The sequence below is a fragment of the Lathamus discolor genome, chromosome 20, assembly GCF_037157495.1.
Source record: "Lathamus discolor isolate bLatDis1 chromosome 20, bLatDis1.hap1, whole genome shotgun sequence".
In the NCBI taxonomy this organism is placed as follows: Eukaryota; Metazoa; Chordata; class Aves; order Psittaciformes; family Psittacidae; genus Lathamus; species Lathamus discolor.
The window spans coordinates 4,324,437-4,344,413 of record NC_088903.1 but is presented as its reverse complement, the minus strand read 5'-3'; the positions used below and the strand labels follow the sequence as shown (position 1 = coordinate 4,344,413).

General features: G+C 44.1%; 1 long non-coding RNA gene across 1 annotated transcript in view; it reads left to right on the top strand.

Annotated features, from left to right (window-relative positions):
- LOC136023971 (uncharacterized) overlaps positions 1–16,300 on the top strand; it is a 36,056-nt gene extending 19,756 nt beyond the window's left edge. Inside the window, exon 3 of the long non-coding RNA XR_010616724.1 lies at positions 13,479–16,300. This is a non-coding gene — a long non-coding RNA (uncharacterized LOC136023971). The remainder of the gene's footprint in view (positions 1–13,478) is intronic.
- Positions 16,301–19,977: the final 3,677 nt, after the last annotated feature.

Sequence of the window (19,977 nt, the reverse complement as noted above, 5' to 3'; positions counted from 1 at the left end):
GGCAGTTATTCTTCCTGTATTCTACTTTTTAGGGGATTTTCAATATGCCACCCCTTCCTGCAAGGAAATCTGCTTTTCTGCCAATGGAAGATATGTTTTTCATCATTTGTTGAAAGTTTTATGGGTTTTCCTAACAGAAAGCAGATTCTTAGACCCCAGAGCTATCACAGTTGAAAACACATTAACAGGGAATCTGTTCTCAATCCCTTTCTCGCAGCAATGCGGCCGCTGGGGATGACCAAACCCTGCTATGCCAGGGTTGTTGCAGCTTCTCTCAGGGTTGTTCTCCGTGCTTTTAATGACAATTCACGTGTGCATGCGTTCCGCATTTCCATAATCTGCTTGCAGCCATTCCCAATACTTTCTCCACTAGGCCTTGCTGTATGTTGTGCGCTCATCTTTCCCTTCTCCCACCATTTGTGCTGGGCTTTGTGGTCTCTCGCAGACGCAGACATTCAGCAGATGGACGCAGAGCCTTCATTTGTCACAGGGGCTTCAGTGACACCTCTTTGCTTGGCTTCTGTATAATTCCGAATTTCAAGGAACTGGTGGGGTTAGGGGGGGTGTGTGCTTATCCTGATGTATCTGCTGGTTCTTACAGCTCGGCTAAGAAATCAAGTGCGTTTTGTCCAGATCTTTCTGTTCTATCACGTGAGTCTTGACTTTCTTGCAAAACACTGAATGTCTGATACCTAATTAATCCTCTAGGAAAAAGTCTCCTAAATACTGAAATCTGTGGCTGTGTTATATTAGAGAATAAGCATCCAAACCTATTTCCTACTCACTGGCAGGGGGAAAGCTCCCAGACAGCTCTTCTTCTGAAAGACCGGTTTATAATGAATTTAGGAATACTTCAAATGCTCCAGAATTGGAGTCAGAGTCCAGAACTTTTTGTCAATGCAAAGCATTTCATCTACACTCTGTGCGTGTTGCCATACGTAGAACACTCCTTTCAGTCACACAGGTTATTGGGGGTTTGTAGGAGCTCAAGCCTAGCTCTGCTGTTGTTCAGTCCTATGTTCAGACTACAAAATGACCTAGGTAGTTATGTGCAAGGACATTGAAGTTTGCATATACCTGGGGGAGATAGAAGGGAAGGGAGGATTGACCCTTAGGCTAGTGTTCACTTCAGCCAGGACTAGTTCCAGGCTCCTATCTGGGAATCTCCATGAGTTCTGAGCCAGAGGTCTGTCTGTAGGGCATGACTCAATTCTTGCACATCACTTTGCTTTCCAAACTGCTTGGACCTTGTTTTCCCAATGGAGCTCTCTCTGTTATTCCTCTGACTTCAGATGTGGGAAAAGGAGATGGCATTCCCTTCCCAAATGTGAGAACCCTCGGGTCTTGCATCACTCCAGCACCCTCCACAGCTGGTGCTGTCGCTCAGCACTCAGCAGGAGCCTGTTTGACCTCTACATCTTCCTGACACTTCATTCCTGAAAGAAGAAAGAACAACAACCCTTCCCTCTTGCTAGATCCCATTTGTTGGTTGAGGCAGCCACCTTTAACCTTTGTAAAGTCAACATCTCTTCAGTCAAGCACTGTGCTGGGTAGGAAAAAATGGCATGGGTGGAGATCACTTGTGATGAATGCTCCCATAACAAGCTGAAGGCTGGAAAGTGGAGCTTTATCTCTGAGCTTTTCTATCAGCTCATTCTTTGACTCCCCCAGGAAAGCATTTCTCAGCCATCTGAGGTCTGACCTTGCAATGTGATTTGCAGAACTTCATGAGGGTGAAATGACAAAACTTGTGCCATGGCTTCGTCTCTCTTTTTCTGGCAAGGCAATGTTATTTCTCAATAAAGACAGACCTGACCAACATCATCCCGCTTGAATGTGGTCCTCTTCTCAATCACCTTCCTGCTTGTGCCATTTCTTGGAACACAGGAGCTCTGTGGGGCAGGAGCCCTGGTCTCGCTCTGCTTCTGCTGCACCTGCCCCAGTACAATTGTCTGGTGCTTTTGCACCTCAAATGTAAAATGATTTCTCAGATGACAGATTTTACCCTGTTCACAAGGCAAAGGAAGACTTCGCTTCCCAATGCTGGCTGGATGCTTGCCTTGTTTAAGGAAAGCTTACACACGTCATGGAGAATCTTTAAGCACCACGGTCTCCTTGAAATTGTGTGAGCTACTAAATTGCAAATGAACAACAGCCTTCATCGTAAAAGAACCTTGTGTTTTTAACAAATCCGAAGCAATGCCACCCTCTGACCTGCCATGTGTGCAACTGGAGTAGCTGGGGGAGTTTTCCTCCATGCGGGTACTGAGCCAAGCCTGGGGAATTCCTCGTACATGGAAGAACCTTAATTATTAACCGTATCATCATTTTAGCACTGATGAAAGGAAGCTGGAGAGCAACAAACAGCCAATACTAAATCCAGGGAGCTGCTGCTTAGTTGCAGAAGGTAGAAGTTAGTTAGAGGTGGAAACAGTTTAGTGGGTTACTTACTCTCCTTACAGGTAGGGGTGGTTTATTTTTCTCTATTAGACATTTCCATAGAATCAGGAATGATTTGGGTTGAAGCTCATCCAGTTCCAGCCCCTGCCACGGGCAGGGACTCCTTCCACTGGAGCAGCTTGCTCCAAGCCCCTGTGTCCAACCTGGCCTTGAGCACTGCCAGGGATGGGGCAGCCGCAGCTTCTCTGGGCACCCTGTGCCAGTGTCATTTTCTAGGGTACTACCCAGCCTTCAGTACTTGCCGCAGTGTCAGTCTTCCACTTTCCCTTTGGAAAGCCAATTCTTCACTCTTTCCTTGTGCTTAGACTCAGCTCTCACTTTTACTGACTCCATCTCATTATTGAACTGACAACATGTTGGCACCGTGCAGGTGGAGAGTGATTATTCCAGCATGGTTTAAAAGTCTGTGTTATCTGTGCTAAGCCATCTTAAACACAAGCCAGACGTATTTCAGACCCTTAATATTTCCTCTAAGTCAATCACTGCAGCCTCTTAACCACGTTTCTGGTGCTCTGAATTCTCTCTCAGCGGCAGTGTTAGGAATTAATATTCACTAGCACCAAGCTGGGATTGTTGGTAGTTTCAGTGAAGAAGGGAGAATAATTTCTGAAGGGACCTGCAGATCATGAAACTCGGTTTCCAACAGATTCTGTGTGAGCTGTGCTCCCCTATGCCAAATGTTGTGTATCTGTTGAATAGCAGCATGGCCTTAATGAATGTGATGTGAGGCTAAAAGCCATTGCAACAACATGTTCAGAGACAGAGATGAGAAAACATTAATACTGCTGCCTGAAGCTGCTGCATCAGCAAAGCCCCTCTGGTAAGTGCACTGTTAGTGGTACGAGATTGCACTCATTGGCACAGCAGATGCTTCTGGAGACAGTTCAATATTCCATTAGGAAGTCATCTTCTGTCACACAAGCGATTGCAATGTGAGGAAATTTGTTGTTGCCTGTTCACTGAGCTACTCCTCCTGAGCTGTTCTCATACGTAGGATTGGTCATATGGCAATGTCGTGTTTGTCCTGCTTTCATGAGACTGTGCAGCTAGAACAATGTGTTGGCATTGACAGGGAAGAGGAAGGATGGGGAGTCTAAATAGAAGACTGGAGCTGGCCCTGGGTTTGCCTCATCTGCTGGGCAGTTTTTACATGTTAAAGACTGGATCAAAATACTCAGCATCTCTGAAGTTCATTTCCAGGGGCATTTTGCAGACTTGCTTCATGAATAAGCTCTCTCTGAACCTTAGCAGTATGATTCCCTATAAGACTGGAGGGTGTTGGTATATCCTTTATTAGCTTGACAGAAGCTGTGCAGTCAAACCACTGAGCAGAACTATGAAAAGCCGTTTTCCTTCCACACCCTCATCTGGTGTTTTAGTGAGACCCAGTGTGGGACCAGCTCTACCGGTGGGGACCTGGCATCACCACCACAAGGACTTCTAATTTAATGCTAATGTTTCTTTTAGCACTAAGTCAATATTTCCGGTGTTCATTAAATTTGATGGGTTTGCAGGAGTGAAAAGAACCCGCTTCAGGTACAGGAAGCATCAAGATGTGTGCAGAGACACATGATAATTTATCTTAGGACAGAAAGCAGTAGAAGAGAAAGCAGAAGAAAGAGGCAGCCAGCTTTAAGTCTGCAGGAATAGTAAAAGGAAGAAACATTAGCTGGCAACTGCTCAATCACATTCCACAGAGCATGCATAGTCTGTCAGTTTTAACACTTCTCGTTTGAAAGATCATTTAGTTTTGTTGGGGTTTTTTTGTGGGGTTTTTTTCTTTGTGTTTTGTTTCGGTTTTTAAGCTGGTTTTATCACTACGTTCACTACAACGAGGGGTTTGGGTTTTAAGTGAAAGGTGTGATAGGAGTTAATAGCATATGATGGCAATCTTGGGTTAACCGGATTGAGTGGTTTTGCTTGCAGAAAAACACAGTCACATTTGCAATAATTCCATTGAACAAATGAGCTCTATCTTTGTATTACTCAGTTCGTTTTTCCCTGGTCCAGGATAAACTAGTATCCCTGTTCCTTTCACTGAAGTAGTTGCTGGTTCATCTAACCCTGTAAGTAGATGAGAAGAAACTGGAGCCTGCAGAAGACAAGCAAGCAATATTATCTGAGATGTGGAGAAAGAACCTCTGGCAGAGAGGCACTGACAATGTTTTTTGCCTAAAAACTTGACAGGTGGCACTCAATTGGTGGTGCTGCTGTCATTGAACCTGAGGAACTTGATGCAGTAAAACCTAGGGTAGGATAGACAGATATGTTCATCTTCTCGTACCTCGGATCTGTTCCCACTTAACTGGGATTTTCTTGTGCCATTTGCCTAAGACATTGTCTTTGGTTTCTATTTACTGTTAAGAAATGAATATAAATGAAAAATAGGTAAGCATACATCCATGTCCTGAGACTTGACAATTGCAGGAGGCACAAAGTATGTTCACTTGTTTCGGCAGCGGTGCCTTAAGCTTTTTAAAGGGAGAAGAGATCTTTGCCTGCAAGTCTAGACACCAACTTCTGTATTCCTTGCTTGTCTGTCTCCTCGTTCAGGTTCTTTTTCTGGATTTGAGGCCCAGTGCCCTGTAAAGATGAGGAATATCCTTTCCTTGAAAGGTCGTATAAGCAAGCAGTGCCTCAATGACAGCATAAATCCTTCAGACAGGAAAGATCATTTGCCAATAGCTTTGATATATCATCCTTTAATCACAAGTCCTGTCTTTCCATTGTGCATGCTGTTGTGGCTAGTTCATGAAGAGCTAAATGTCCTGAACAAGGTCCAAAGCACCAGAAGCTTTCTATTAAATTCAGAATACTTTTTAGGATCAGCAAAGGAACAGTTAAAGAACTTGATGGGCAAATACTGTGAAAGATCCAGAATTAGCTCAGCTTTGGCAGATTGTAAAACTCATCTGTTGTTTTCATCAGACCACACGAAAGAAACAGGAACTGTGGCATCCCCAAGGAGCAGATAGGAACAGAACATTAAACCTTTTCAGACCATTTCTGTGGGTCCAGATTAACAGATCTGCACTCATACTTGAGTGTGTGCTTCGTGTGTCTTGAGGTGGGTCAGAGAGCAACATTTACACGTTGAGTTTTTGTTGTAATAAGAATCCCATCTGTTTCTGGAGATCCCAATCAACAGATTCACAGGGTTATCTGCCAAGTAATAAGCTTTTAAACTTCTTCAGTGCCAAGACTTCGGCGCTGTTTTTCTTGAGACAATCCTTTGCTGCTGCTTTTATCATGGCACTGTGTGATCTCTTTCACTGGGGCCGGCTGAACTAACTGCAGTTAAATGTGCTCCATCCCTGGCAGTGTTCAAGGCCAGGCTGGATGAAGGCGTGGGTGGGATGGTTTAGTGTGAGGTGTCCCTGTCCATGGCAGGGGGGTTGGAACTGGATGATCTTGTGACTAGTGGAGTTCCTCAGGGGTCGGTGCTGGGACCGGTGCTGTTTAATATTTTCATCAATGACCTGGATGAGGGAACTGAGTGCACCCTCAGCAAGTTTGCTGATGACACAAAACTGGGAGGAGTGGCTGACACACCCGAAGGCTGTGCTGCCATTCAGCGAGACCTGGACAGGCTGGAGAGTTGGGCGGGGAGAAACTTGATGAAATTTAACAAGGGCAAGTGTAGAGTCTTGCATCTGGGGAAGAACAACCCCATGTACCAGTACAGGTTGGGGGTTGACCTGCTGGAAAGTAGTGAAGGGGAAAGGGACCTGGGGGTCCTGGTGGATAGGAGGATGACCATGAGCCAGCAATGTGCTCTTGCGGCCAAGAAGGCAAATGGCATCTTAGGGTGCATTAGAAAGGGAGTGGTTAGTAGGTCAAGAGAGGTTCTCCTCCCCCTCTACTCAGCCTTGGTGAGGCCGCATCTGGAATATTGCGTCCAGTTCTGGGCCCCTCTGTTCAAGAAGGACAGGGAATTGCTTGAAGGAGTCCAGCGCAGAGCCACAAAGATGATTAAGGGAGTGGAACATCTCCCTTATGAGGAGAGGCTGAGGGAGCTGGGTCTCTTTAGCTTGCAAAAGAGGAGACTGAGGGGTGACCTCATCAATGTTTACATATATGTGAAGGGTAGGTGTCAGGATGATGGAGCTAGGCTTTTTTCAGTGATATCCAGTGATAGGACAAGGGGCAATGGGTGTAAACTGGAACATAGGAAGTTCCACGTTAACATCAGGAAGAACTTCTTTACTGTAAGAGTGACAGAGCACTGGAACAGGTTGCCCAGGGGGGTTGTGGAGTCTCCTACACTGGAGATATTCAAGGCCCGCCTGGACAAGTTCCTGTGTGATGTACTGTAGGATACCCTGCTCTTGCAGGGGGGTTGGACTAGATGATCTTTTTAGGTCCCTTCCAACCCTTGGGATTCTGTGATTCTGTGATTCTGTGATCTTGAGGTCCTTTCCAACCCGAACTATTCTATGATTCTAAATGAGAACTCTGGAAAAGATTTCAAGGAGAGCCAGGATTCATTGCTATGCTGAATGACTGTTATGGACATTGAAATTATTTTATTGGTTTTTTTTAATTTGCCTAAATTAAAAAAAAGTATTCAATTTTTTATTATTTTGAATATAGTCACAAGATGTTTCTAGTTTTGAAGAGATCAACATCAATTCTGGTATTAAAAATCATAGACTCACAGACTGAATTGGGTTTAAAGGGACCTAAAAGCTCATCCAGTTCCAACCCCCTGCCACAAGCAGGGTCGCTTTCCTCTAGACCAGGCTGCTCCAAGCCCTGTCCAACCTGGCCTTGAATATCTGATGGAATCTTACATGTTAATTAAAGTTCAGTCATTACCATTTGTCATTGCGTTAGGGAATTCTGCTGAAACCATCGAACACATTACAGCTGTTGTATTATATCGCCTTACGCTTTAGAGCTGGAGCGATGAGGATCTATTGCTGTTCGATTTAAACGCTCTTCTCCCCACTATTAGTGGGTGAATATTTCCCTCTAGTGGCAACCTTTGAAAAAGCAACGAATCTGCGGCTTCCATAGAACTGAGCACCAATTCCTGACCTTCGGAAGTTCCGTGGCCCATGTAAGGACATTTACCTTGAGCAGAGCTTCAGTTGGAAATAAAGCCCCTGATGGATGCGGGTCATGTCTGCTTGTGAGAGTAGAGGTTGTGTCCTGACCTTTCTCTTGGTGGTTTTTGTCTGTAGGCGAAGTTTGAACCATACTTTCTTTGCTCCGTTGCCTGACAACCTCTCCTCCAAGAGGCTCTTTCCAAACGAGTGCTTTCTAAATGAAATTCAGAGGAAGTGTCTTAAGTATAATGAAAAGACTGTTTGATTTTTCATATCTTTAGATTATCAGGTAGAAAATTGAGAGATACTGTAGGCTCCTTCTACAGCCTTTCCTCTCACGTGGGAATGAATGGTGCGTTTGAAAGAGACTGGCTGAGAAAAATGGGGATTTGATAATTTTGTTGATAATTAATTTTGAATCATCTGTTTTCCAGTAGTATTTGCAAGTCGCTATCCCATCGGTGTAAGTGAAAACAAAATGCAGTGATTATAGATTTCGAGACTGGGTGTAGTCTAAGGCTTCCCACATCCCTTGCTCAATACCTACTTAGAAGTGTGTAAAACCACAAAGTCCTCATACCAACTGCTAGACATTTTTGTTCCTACAGATACAATGTGGTTCACAAATTGACGTGTAAGACCTGTATTTTCATCTTGATTTGGGCCCTGATCTGCTGTGTTCAGACAGGAAACATGGAGAGAGGCTTTGGACAAAGGCCTGTAGGAACAGGACAAGGAGGAACAGCTTTAACCTGCCCGAGGGGAGACTGAGCTGAGCTCTTAGGCAGAAGCTCTTCCCTGTGAGGGTGCTGAGGCGCTGGCACAGGGTGCCCAGAGAAGCTGTGGCTGCCCCATCCCTGGCAGTGCTCAAGGCCAGGTTGGACACAGGGGCTTGGAGCAAGCTGCTCCAGTGGAAGGGGTCCCCGCCTGTGGCAGGGGTTGGAGCTGGAGGAGCTTTGAGGTCCCTTCTAATAGAAACGATTCTATGATTAAACATCTTGGTTTTAACGAAAAGAAATACTTAGAAGACAAGAACCTAGCATGAGAAATCTGTTCATGATGTGCAAGGTATGGATCTTCGCATATAGAAAGGGCAAGTGCAGCACACTTATATGATGCACCATAACAAACACATATGTGGTCATTTTTCTCTATAACCTTCTTCCCTCCTGCCTGTTCGCAGGAGCGTGCCCTGACAAGTACAGTTTGCCTTGGAACGTAACTTACAAAGGGGAATTTGACGCGTTGCCTTTGCATAAAACAGCATTTCAGAACGTTTCTAAAGATACTTCCATTTCATTCCACGAGGTGGAGATGTCTACTTGCAAGTCTTCCTAAACGGGCCCTACTTAACTGGAAAGTTATAGGTTAGGTTTAAACAAAATGCTGCCTTCACCCTCCCCTCCTTCCACTGAAAAATAAGTAAATAAAATAGAATAAAAGTTTTCAGATGCTTTAGCAAGAAGCTCCATTATTCCGTTTCACATTAGAATAATCACTGCATTGTTGCAGCTCTCCACAGTTGGGTGGATGTGAGCATTCCCCTCTCATTTTGCAGTGTCCATTCTGTAGACCCACTGGCCAGATTTGCTTGCGTGACCTCCAGCCTGCACTTGAGAGCTGGGGAGTGTGCTTTCAAACCGAGTGCTAAGGAGAACCAGTGAGGAACACCTTTGCATGGAAGAAGTCCACACCCAAGCATAGGAAGTGGTTAATAAATTCCCAGCTGGACCAAATCATTTAGGAAAGGTCAATGCTTTAGTGTTCAGTTTAGCAAAATCAATCCAGTTCAGACACTAATGGCAAAGGGCGAGGGAAATCACAGCTTCAGACAGGGTAATTATTCTGGCTGCTCAAAGAGGAATGTGAAGACTTGGTTTTGCAACAGGAAAACAAGGGCGAGCTCAGGAGCTGGTGCACTTCTGGGCTCATTGAGTCCCGTGTGGCCATAAGGCTTGCTGAATTCATGCTCCTCTCTCCCTAACTACAACCTTTGCCTCGTGGCTGTATCCTCATTGGGTTTTATGTTTATGACTTATACATTCCAGGCAAATTATGAGTGTGTTTGCCAGATTGTTGCCTGGGAGTAAGGGAAGAAGCTATTTTTTCCTGTCATTGGACTGACGCCATTGTGCGAGAAATATGTCCGCGGAGCAAAACCCATTGCTAGAAGGTGACCACGACAACCACTCCTGTGGTTCTTTGCTCGAAGACCGTGAGGCGCTGTGGTTCCTGCTGTGAATCAGGATGTACCAGTTATGGTTTATGGGGGACAAACTTGATTTTCGCATTATCTTGAGCACTACATGTCTTACTCTGCTTAGTTCTATGGATGAAAAACAAATTAAGATGTTTTCAGTGGATGGCTTGGCTTTTAAATGTTAAGCAACTGGCTCCCCCCCAGAAAATCATGTAACTTTTATGTGTACATAAGATCAGGGGAACTGAGGTGAAATGTGTTCACACACACACTGGCTATTCACATGCAGTGCCCGACACGCTGAAGAAGCAGAAATACATAGGATAATGATGCTATAGTACATAGTATAGAAGATACAGTATAGATACAGTATAGAATGATGCTATAGTAGAGTATAGAAGTACATAGCATAATGATGCATGGCAGTTTAGAACAAAAAAACCCGTGTTAAACCAGAGAAGAGCTACTAAGCAATGGCAGGAGATGAGCCAGAACAGGAAATGACCAAGGGGGACAGCCCATTGCAATCAGCTACTAAGGGAATGAATCAATATTGAATTTGATGGAGGGAGGAGGATCCACCTCAGCCTGACTAAACCTGTGTAGCTCCAGCTAAATGATTGTTTTCCAGAACTGTAAGCTTTAGCCTTCATCTGGGAAGATGAAACAACCACACTCTGCATTCAAAGCTTCACCGTTCGCAATGAAAAGCAAAAGCTTCTAAAAGCTTAGAGTGGAGCTGAGTTGATTCTTATTCTTGCAGAATTTGACACAGATAAATTGCATCAAACGTTGCCAAAATGCTCTAAGTTTAATATCATCTATAAAGAACCATCTAATAGATGTATCTATAGCAGAAGCTATAAAGCTCTTGGGAGGCTTTGATCAGTCCTAATGCTGCAATATGTAAAAATGAGACATTATGGACACTCTCCTCCTGTTGGCAGTGATTCTATAAGCAGAAATCAAGAAAGTGCAGTTAACATGTTCCAAAAGATGAAATGAGCTTTTTCTGTAGGGGACTGGGCTGCTTAATCAGGTACTATACAGTTGTTGCTGTCAGTCCCCTTTGGGCAAAAGGGCAGAATGATTTAAGCCTGGCTATAAGAATGAAGATAAATGAGGCAGCATTATCTATAGAGACTGCTGTGAAGAGGTTACTTAAGTGAGAAGACCTCTCTTTTCCTGAAGACGTTTTCACATGAAAGTCCCCAGACATTAAAGAACACGTATTTTCTATGGTTTAAAGCTATCTTTGATTCTTAGGAGCTTCAGAAGCGAAGGGCAAGTAAATAGAAGCTTGGGCAACAAAAACAAGATGCAAAAAATTCCAAGTGCAGCTGCCTTCTGTAGTGTCCGAAACAGCCTGATGAAAGCCTCACCTGAATCAGAACTTTGAGTAGAGTCCCCGTCAGGGATGCGAGCTTTCCAGGATGATGTTTGCTTTCCTGGAAGTGTTCTGCTCTTTCTTAGGCGGTTGGAGGAATGTGGTGAAGGGCACAAATGTGTCTGAGGGTTCTCCAAAGCCTACATAGGGACCATCAGCAGTAGGTGATCGTGTAATGAGCAGGGTACCATTTCTGGAAGGGTAAGGATGGGATTGTTGTGCAGTCTTTCCTATTAGTAGTACCCAGAAGGGCTCTCTGTGCATCCAGATTCATTGTCAAGGAAACTACTGTCCTTTCCAGGTTGGTTTTTGGGTTTAGTTTGGTTTGAGTTAGGGTTTTTTTTGCTTACTTTTTACTTTACTGACATGGCAGTTTCCATGCAAAGTTGCCATTGTGCTGGCGCCTTCCTCACCCTTGTACCCTAACTCCAGAGCAGGGATTCCCAGCCCACAGGCCCCCTCCTCATCGCCAAGGCAGTTTTCCCCGCTGGAATGGCTTCTGCGGTTGCCATGACAGTGACTAGCAGGATCATAACACAAAGGTGAGGAGCCTGCGAGTTGAAGGAGGCCTCATGGAGGGTTTGATTGATAGAAAAAGTGATTTTTAGCTTGGTAAGAAAGACTGTGAGCAGCTCGTCCACATGCCCCTCGCTGGGTTCCCAGGGCCCAAAGCCCTCTTGCAAATAAGGAGGTATTTGCCCAGAAGCTATGAGAACAGAAGCTTATCTAAAAAACCCAAGGAATTCTTCCATTTCTCTCTGAAGGGTTCCAAATTGCGAAAAAAGAGCTAAAAATTGGGCAAAAAGAGCTACTGATCCGTCCACTCCGGAGTACATATTATGCTGTGACTAGCTGCAGCTAGGAGTATATACTGCTACTGGCAGGTTTAAACACCCTGATGCTTATGTCTTCCTGTATCTACCATATATTTGGATCTGCTTACAAATCAGAGAACTCTCTTACTTTTGTCAAGAGTAGCATGTTAATATATTAAAGGTTCTAGATTATCCAAAGGACAGCTTTTTGGGGAGGATTTGGAGAAGGTACTTGTCCTTTGGCCGGTCAGTCTTGCAGTTAACATTACTCATTAAAAAGACTGCAATACTTCAGGTTGATGCCACAATGTGCATTTTGGTCTAATTCCCGCAGTTGCTTCTTACCCGTATGTGTTTTAGGGGACTCATAGAGCCACTACTACTATACCTGCCACGATTAACAAACCTAGTCCCTGTAGGTAGTCAATAGATAATAGAAGGGGAAGGTTCACTTGAAATGAAAAACCTTTGACTGAATTTTTGTGACTATAATGGTCTAATCCTCAAATCAGCCGAACATGTGTCTCAATTGACAGTCAGAATGAATTTATAGGTCTAACTTAATATTCCCATTGCCAGCTAGTGGAGTTCCTAGAGAGAATATCTCAGATATTTAGGTCAGTGAACTGTAGAGAAAAAGTGTGGACAGTCTATTTATGTTATCCCTTGTGATTAAACACATATTGAATATACAGCTGGAGTCAAGTTCTGAGTATATCGTAGTGATAATTCCTCTGTTTACTTGGAGTCAATGGGAACTCATAGTTTCTAGCCATGAATGACCCAAATAACTTGGGAAGGAGTGTATTTTCATTAGAAAAGTTGAGAAACAGTGGACCTGAAAGTCAAAAGTAGATTTCCATATGGTGATTGAGTTACCCTATAGCTGGAGGCAATTCATGTAGGACCAATTGCTATGCATTGCCCCTGTAGCTGGAACTAGATTGTCAAAAGAGCTCAACACTCAACATAGGTGGCTTTAAGTCCTCTCTTTTGCCACTGAAAGCTAACAGCAGTAGAAGACCTGGAAAACTCAGATGTCTGCTCTGTTCAGCTCTGTGCCTATCAGCCTAATTCAAGCAGGAAATGGCCAAAATTAAACCCAAACTGGCATTAAATTCACATTTCTAGATTGTTCCCAACTGAAAACAACTTGGCTACATGCAATTAGCAGTCGCCACTTATTTCTTATGAACAAGTAGAATTCGAATTAGGCTGATGTGAGCCTCAGCTTCCCTCTCAGATTGGATTGGCAATGAAGGTACTACTTGTACTGGTAATTATGGTTTACCATGAAATTACTCTCCCCTCTCACCCCCCAAAACTCCATCGAATTAGCCACGAGTGGGATTATATTTATCACTGTGCAGTAGAGACTTTGCAAATAAATGCAACCAATTAGAAACCCACTCAGCGTGTGGGGCCAGCACAGTAATTAAGGCTTGAAGACAGCAAAATTTACCAGCATGTTTTGGAAAGAGCGATGTGCTGCTTTCAGATGGAGGGGGGGGGGGCTGTTCTCTAGACATTGATGTGCTCTTTTCCCCTCCTTTCTTATTTAATAGCAAGCTATCTGCTAAATGGTGCCTGAGGCAGCTTTTTCTTTCCATTTCACTTTGATGCGATTCCTGATCTTGCAAGGACTTCATAATATCGTGAGGAATGCAACTGAAAGATAGACTGCAGAACCTGGTGCATTCGGAATGGCGTCGTAAATAATTCAATTACAATTATTCCTAAAGATGCTTGCCACTAAAGAGGAAAAGACTAAGGAAAACAAGAAATGCACTTGCAGAGTGAATGATTCCAAATATATTGCCCAAAGTAAGCTGTCAGCATAATGATTTGTCTCCCTGTCTGTGAAATATGACATGCTAATGCTTCCCATTTCAGCAAGAACAATCTCCAGGGCAGACAGCACAGAATAGAACATTTGGATCATGGTAATTCAAACTACCTGTTTCAGTCAGACGACTGAAAATATAGCCTCCAGCCCACACACTGTGGCCTGGCACAGAGCAGCACCCAGGGGTGAATGCAGCTGATGAGATTAATTTGTTGGGCCCTTACTTATCACCTACAGACTGAGGCTTTGTATATTCTGAGCTCATTTCCTGCAGCATGCACAACATGCTATTTCAGCTTGCCTTCAGCCAAACAGGGCAATTTACTGTGGCCAGAAGGCGCCATAATTACCACCAGATCACATTATTAAAATGCTCTCATGGTTAGTTCAGCCGTTTGACCCCTGAGTATTAGTTCTACCATGGGCCTCTGCTAGGGATGGCATGTGACAGGTCTCTGTCTTTTTGGTCTCTCTTATGCCCGTCACTTTTTGCCCTTTGGACATTTTAAATGTGTTAAATTCACAAGCTCTGGGGCAGGATTTTCTTCGTTGCACTTACCTGTATGCAGTGTTTGATCACGTTCTTCAGGTTCCTCATTACAAATCTGCATGTAATGATGTACAGTTTGTGTGCGAAAACCAGATATTACCCAGTGCTGCAGGAACTCTCCTGCCTGGAGGGTCAACCCCCGCATGAAAGCAGTGCAAGGAAGGAGCTGGAATACTCAGTGTGGCCACACTCCCATATCCCACAATTTGCTTAACTGTTTTCCTGATGTCAGTGAAAGTGTGACCTGACTCGGGCCGAGGCTTTAACAAGTACTTTAGTGAGTCACAGCTTAATACGATTCTCTAAAGGCAGCCTCACCTGCCTTCTGGAAGGAAGGTTCTGGCAGTTTCCAGCACTTCCTACTGGCCTTCAATAGCCAAGAAGGATGCAGGTCCCTCAAAGTCAGTCAAACGTATCTGCAAAACCAAAGACCAAACCAGAGATGCTCCCCCATTTGCTTTAGCAGGCACAGGAAGCTCTGTCTGCATCCGCACATGACCATGAACATTTCTCACAATTCAGGTTATTGTACAGAGTAACCAGAGTTCAGTTTATTGGGGTTTTTAACTTCAATAGTATCTCGGGGGGGTCTTGTTTCTCTGTGTACGTGAGCCCCTTGCAAACTGTGCCCCTGAGGATAGAGCTGCGCCTCTAATGAACAGTTTATTTCCCAAAGCGGGTTGTGTTTGGCACTGGGTTACACTACCCCTCCGCCTATGTCCACCTTCTCCTTCCAGCTGGAATTGGTCTTTCCTATAAAATGCCTCCCAGAATCCAAATTCAAGGAAGTTTTCCTGCTTGACTATTAGAAACAACATCCTGTCTAGCATCCAGAACCATTCGGAGCATTTACATGTAGTGAACTGCTGAGCATTTCGCTATGTTACAGGAAATGAAGATATTGCTCTAGCGCCTTTTGAAGTCGGTGAAAAAGCTTACACCACCACCATTACCTGACTGCAGCGTTCTCCCACTATCTCAATGACCAATTTCTATGCATGCCTTTGCTCCTGAAGCATTCTTCCTTGATGTGCATTTCAAATCGTAGGAAACGTCTTATTGTGACCTCTCTGCAGCAATATTAGCTGGGGTTGATTCTCCACCAGGCTTGCATGTGCATCTGTTTGTGTTTTACATGATATAAATAGCTGCCCGGGCCTGAGAGCAAGATAAGCTGCAAGTCTTTGAACCGCAGGAAGGACAACACGAGTGACTGACAGCAGATAACCCTGGAGACTGGTTGAGACAACTTTAATTTATTTGTACAGCATGCATATGGCAGGGTCCTCACCTCCTCTTTTGGCAATGATAAATGACAAGATGTCGACAGTTATTAATTAAACTGCCTGGCATAGCAATGTACACCATGATAAGACCTAAGAAATGTGCAGCATTCCTTCTATCCCATCATGAGAATGAGGCCCCTCCACTGTTCTCTGGCACAGCAGAGATTAGACTAAAGCATCAATATTCCAGTACAAGCTGGCTACCTAGTAACTGCTTGAACACAGGGCCCTATAAATTGAAATCCTCTCTCATGCGATGTGTGGTAATTAAACTGCAGCATTCCTTCTGCAGGAAATGTTTCTCCTGTGTTTTTCCCACAGATTGTGCTACAACAACAATTTCAGCCCCATGAACTATTAACCAATTATAAAGGGATTTTCTCGCTCTGCTTTAACTGAGGATCAAAGGAAAAGATATGTTGGCTTTTTTTTCCCTAACCAGATATTGTAATTTAGCTACAGAACACCAAGCAGAGCCAGAACTCGAGGCTTTACTCAGAACAGAATGGACTCATGGCAGGGGTGTAACACCCATTCCAGCTTTTCTCCCTTAAAAAAAATCCATTGCCCATGATTGCGATGCATTTATCCTGCTCTGTTTTCATGTGTATCTTTCATATCTCTATCCTTCATGTATGTCCTACTTGGAGCTAAGTATGGCTACATACTGCTCCATTACTCAGAACTTAATATATACCCAGTTCTTCACCAGCTTAGTTGCCGAATGAAGTCTTAGGGCATTATTTAGAGCCCCTTTTGAATGTTCTGTTGTGTACGAACAGCCTGCTGTGAATCCAGTCTGCTAATACAGAGTGTGATGCCTTCTGTCTGCGTTTGCCACAGAAATAAGGCAGATAAACACCCCGTGCTGTAAATAACAGTTATTAACCATTATAATTTCAAAAGGACCAGGAGGCTCTCTTCCGGCTTTCTGCTTCAGTAAGCTCAAGCAGTGCACGTCTGATGGTCACTTTGAGCTTGAAGTACCCCAGAATAATGAAGAACTAGCTAAACTCCTTACATTTTAGGCAGCATTCCACCCAGGAGAAAGGGACATGTTTGAGGATACAGTGCTTGAATTCCGAAGTTCTGACAGTTTTCCCAGGAAGGATATCCTATACACTAATTCCTGTCACTGGGCTATGCTCCCTGCATAGCCCTGGAGCTAGGCGATCTGAACTTCCAACCCTAATTCTATGATTGAACGATGCATTTATCTTTACTTTTCGCTCCATAAAGTACTCTTGTTCTGTTCTTGTTGCAAGTGCCAGTCCAAAGAACAGCCGCTCGGACAGATTGTCAGCTCTTGAGGCCATATTAGAGATGTCAATAAAAACTAACGCTAGAGAAATGTCGCTTTCAACATGACGGAGCCTATTTTGGGGCCCTCGAGGAACCTGCGCACCTCTGATTTGAAGCTTTATTTCTTTAGAAGCCCATCTTAATGGAGGAGCAGGCTGAAATTCCACATGCATTTCCTGAGCTCATTGCAAGTCTGCAGTTGTCTGGCCCCTCTCCCCCTCAACACCGAGTTCCTGAGGGTGCTTCTTTTGTACCTCCACGTGCAGAAACCCATCACGAGTGGAAGGTTTCTGGTTCCGAGCACACCTTTAATCTGCAGAACAATTTTAGGAGCAAACTATCACTCTTAAAATGAACTTCTCCTGCTAATTTGACAGGAAAAAAAAAAAAGCAGGCCCCACAAATAGCAACCCCCTCCCGATGGGAGAGCAATTACCTGAAATTAAGCTTTATTTCTGGTTATAAAAACCCAAGCGAACCCAACCAGAAAACGAACACACAAAACAACCACTAAAAAAGCCCGCCCCACAACAACAGCAAAACAATAAAAGAAACCAACAACCACCCCGTTCTAACCCATGCCCTCCGCACTGGGAGCATTAGAGTTAAATACTGGCCATTTTGTAGGGAAAGGGAAGGAAATAGAGAGGAGGAAGGAAGAAGAGATTAGAGAATCCGACAGATGTAAATAGTCTCGGAGGAGCCACTGTGTCCCAAGGCCTCTCCTAAGGGAAGTTTTTATACCAAAGAATCTGGTAGCTTGAATGAAGAATGACATCACTTATTTATTTAGCCAGAGCTGAGTTATTTTCTTAAGACGTTGAAATAAGCTCATGCCACAAGCATTAAATTGCTGGTGAATTGATCAAGATGCCTATTTAGGGGCTCAATAACCACAAAATAAATATACTTGTATTTCTTGGTTTGGGAGTGTATTTGAGTTGCCTAAAAAGCCATGAACAAGAAAGCCTGAGTCTGAAGGTTAATACTCCAATACAAACAGCCTGATGTGGAAGTCTTCAGTAGGGAGATGCATGACTTTGGCCTCGTAACAGTCAAGGAGTTGGGGCTGCTTCCCTTAAAGATGAAAGCGATGGTATTGTCATTATGGACACCAAGCACAGGTCAATGTTTCCACATCCTGGGTGCTATACAAATTCATAAGGGACAATTTCAATCTAAAGTGCCCCACCTGTGTCAGTTAGAACCTGAGTAGCCAATATGTGGTGAAAAAGTGATTCACATCACACACTGCCTCACCTCACTGGGCTAAAATGGATGTTCATGGCATCAGCATGATCCAGACAGAGCCTGATAGCACCACGGAGAAGCAGGGCTGGGATTACAAGCTTAGATACTAAAGTGTCCAAAATGACACCGAGCTGAGTGGTGTGGTCGATACTATAGAGGGAAGGGATGCCATCCAGAGAGACCTTGCCAAGCTAGAGAGGTAAGCCTGTGTGAACCCCATAGAGTTCAGCAACGCCAAGTGCAAGCTCCTGCACATGGATTGAGGCAAACCTACACATGGTACAGGCTGAGCCATGCAGGGATCACGAGCAGCCTTGCAGAGAAGGGCTTGGATTAGGGTTATTAGTGGGTGAAATACTGAATATGAGCTGGCAATAGAATCATAGAACAGTTCGGGTTGGAAAGGACCTTAAGATCATCCAGTTCACCCAGATTGGACTGGCTTTATTTCGAACTGTGAAGTATTTCACAGGTGGGTCTCCATGACTTGCCTATCAAGGGCCGTTTCAGTGTATTCACATTTCAGGTTGCTGCTCACAGTATGTTCAATCCAGACTCAACTTCCATACAACTGTGTTCTATGTTAATTTAAGACTCTTGAGCTTGTTTACTATAGAAAAGTTGTTTTGTGTGCCCATATACTGCACTAATTTGGGTGAAACAAGCTAATTATAAGTTGATGTCATATGGCTAAAAACATACGTGTTTATTCCCTCTGTGTTTCACAATGCTGACTTTGTCAACCACACGTGCAGAACACGCACATGCTGTGTTTGCTGGGCTTAGGGCCTCACTGGGTAAAGTTACGTCCTTTCTAGTGCAATTTGTAATCAGAAGTTGAACCTCATGTAAAATCCATGGGACCCTGTGGATACCTTGTGGCTGTTTGTGCTGCCTGGATGTTTGTCTTACGTAGCAGAAGACAGTAGAAGTAATAGGGTTGGCGCACTCTGTTGTGAGTGCATTGGAGAGAATCTGCCATGGTTTGTTCTCTGCACGAGTGGGAATAAAACTGGGTGACAAAGGGATGAATGCTCCAAGCTGATTTGGAGAAATCATGAATCCCGTTTGGAAAAGAGCAATGGGATTGTTTTTCTGTGGGCTGCCCATTGTGACAGTTGCCCCATTGCTGACAGGCAGCTCTCTCCAGCCAAGTGAACACAAATCCAGTGACCTGTTACTACTTATAGCTCAGTAGCACTTAAGTTGCATTCTGTTGTGCTATTTTATTGCAAAAATTACAGTGAAGAAACTCACTTTTGCCTGAGAAATTTATAGCCCTGCAGAAAAACTGTTTAATGCTTCGAATCATAGAATAGTTAGGGTCGGAAAGGACCTTAAGATCATCCATTTCCAACCCCCTTTCTGTAGAAGGAGTGCACAGCAGCTCCCGTCCCATTGCCAAGCCCCTTTGCAGTATTTGTTTCTCTGAAAAAGCCTGTCCCATGTATGTTTTATGTTCAGCAATGTTTCACTGATGGAAGGACAATCTATAAAGTCGCTCTGCTTTCAGCTATTCCCTCTGTGCTCAGTATCAAGCTTTCTTCTTTGGAAAGAGCTGCAAGCGTAGGGACTCGGTGTGAAAGACAAGCCAAAATTTCATGCAGTCATTCTCAAACCCCCAGTTAGAGATGGCATCTCTTCTGCACAGCATATCCCTTGAGCTTTCAGCCTGTAATAGCATAATAATGCTTTCAGCAAACACCAGCATAGATTATTAGACCAGGAAGTCTCTAAATCTCCTTTTTCTAGAGCTCTACTAAGAGCTGTGAGTAATCTGTCCTAATGGGGAGCTAAAATCATGTGCACCTTTATTAGAGGGGGGAGAA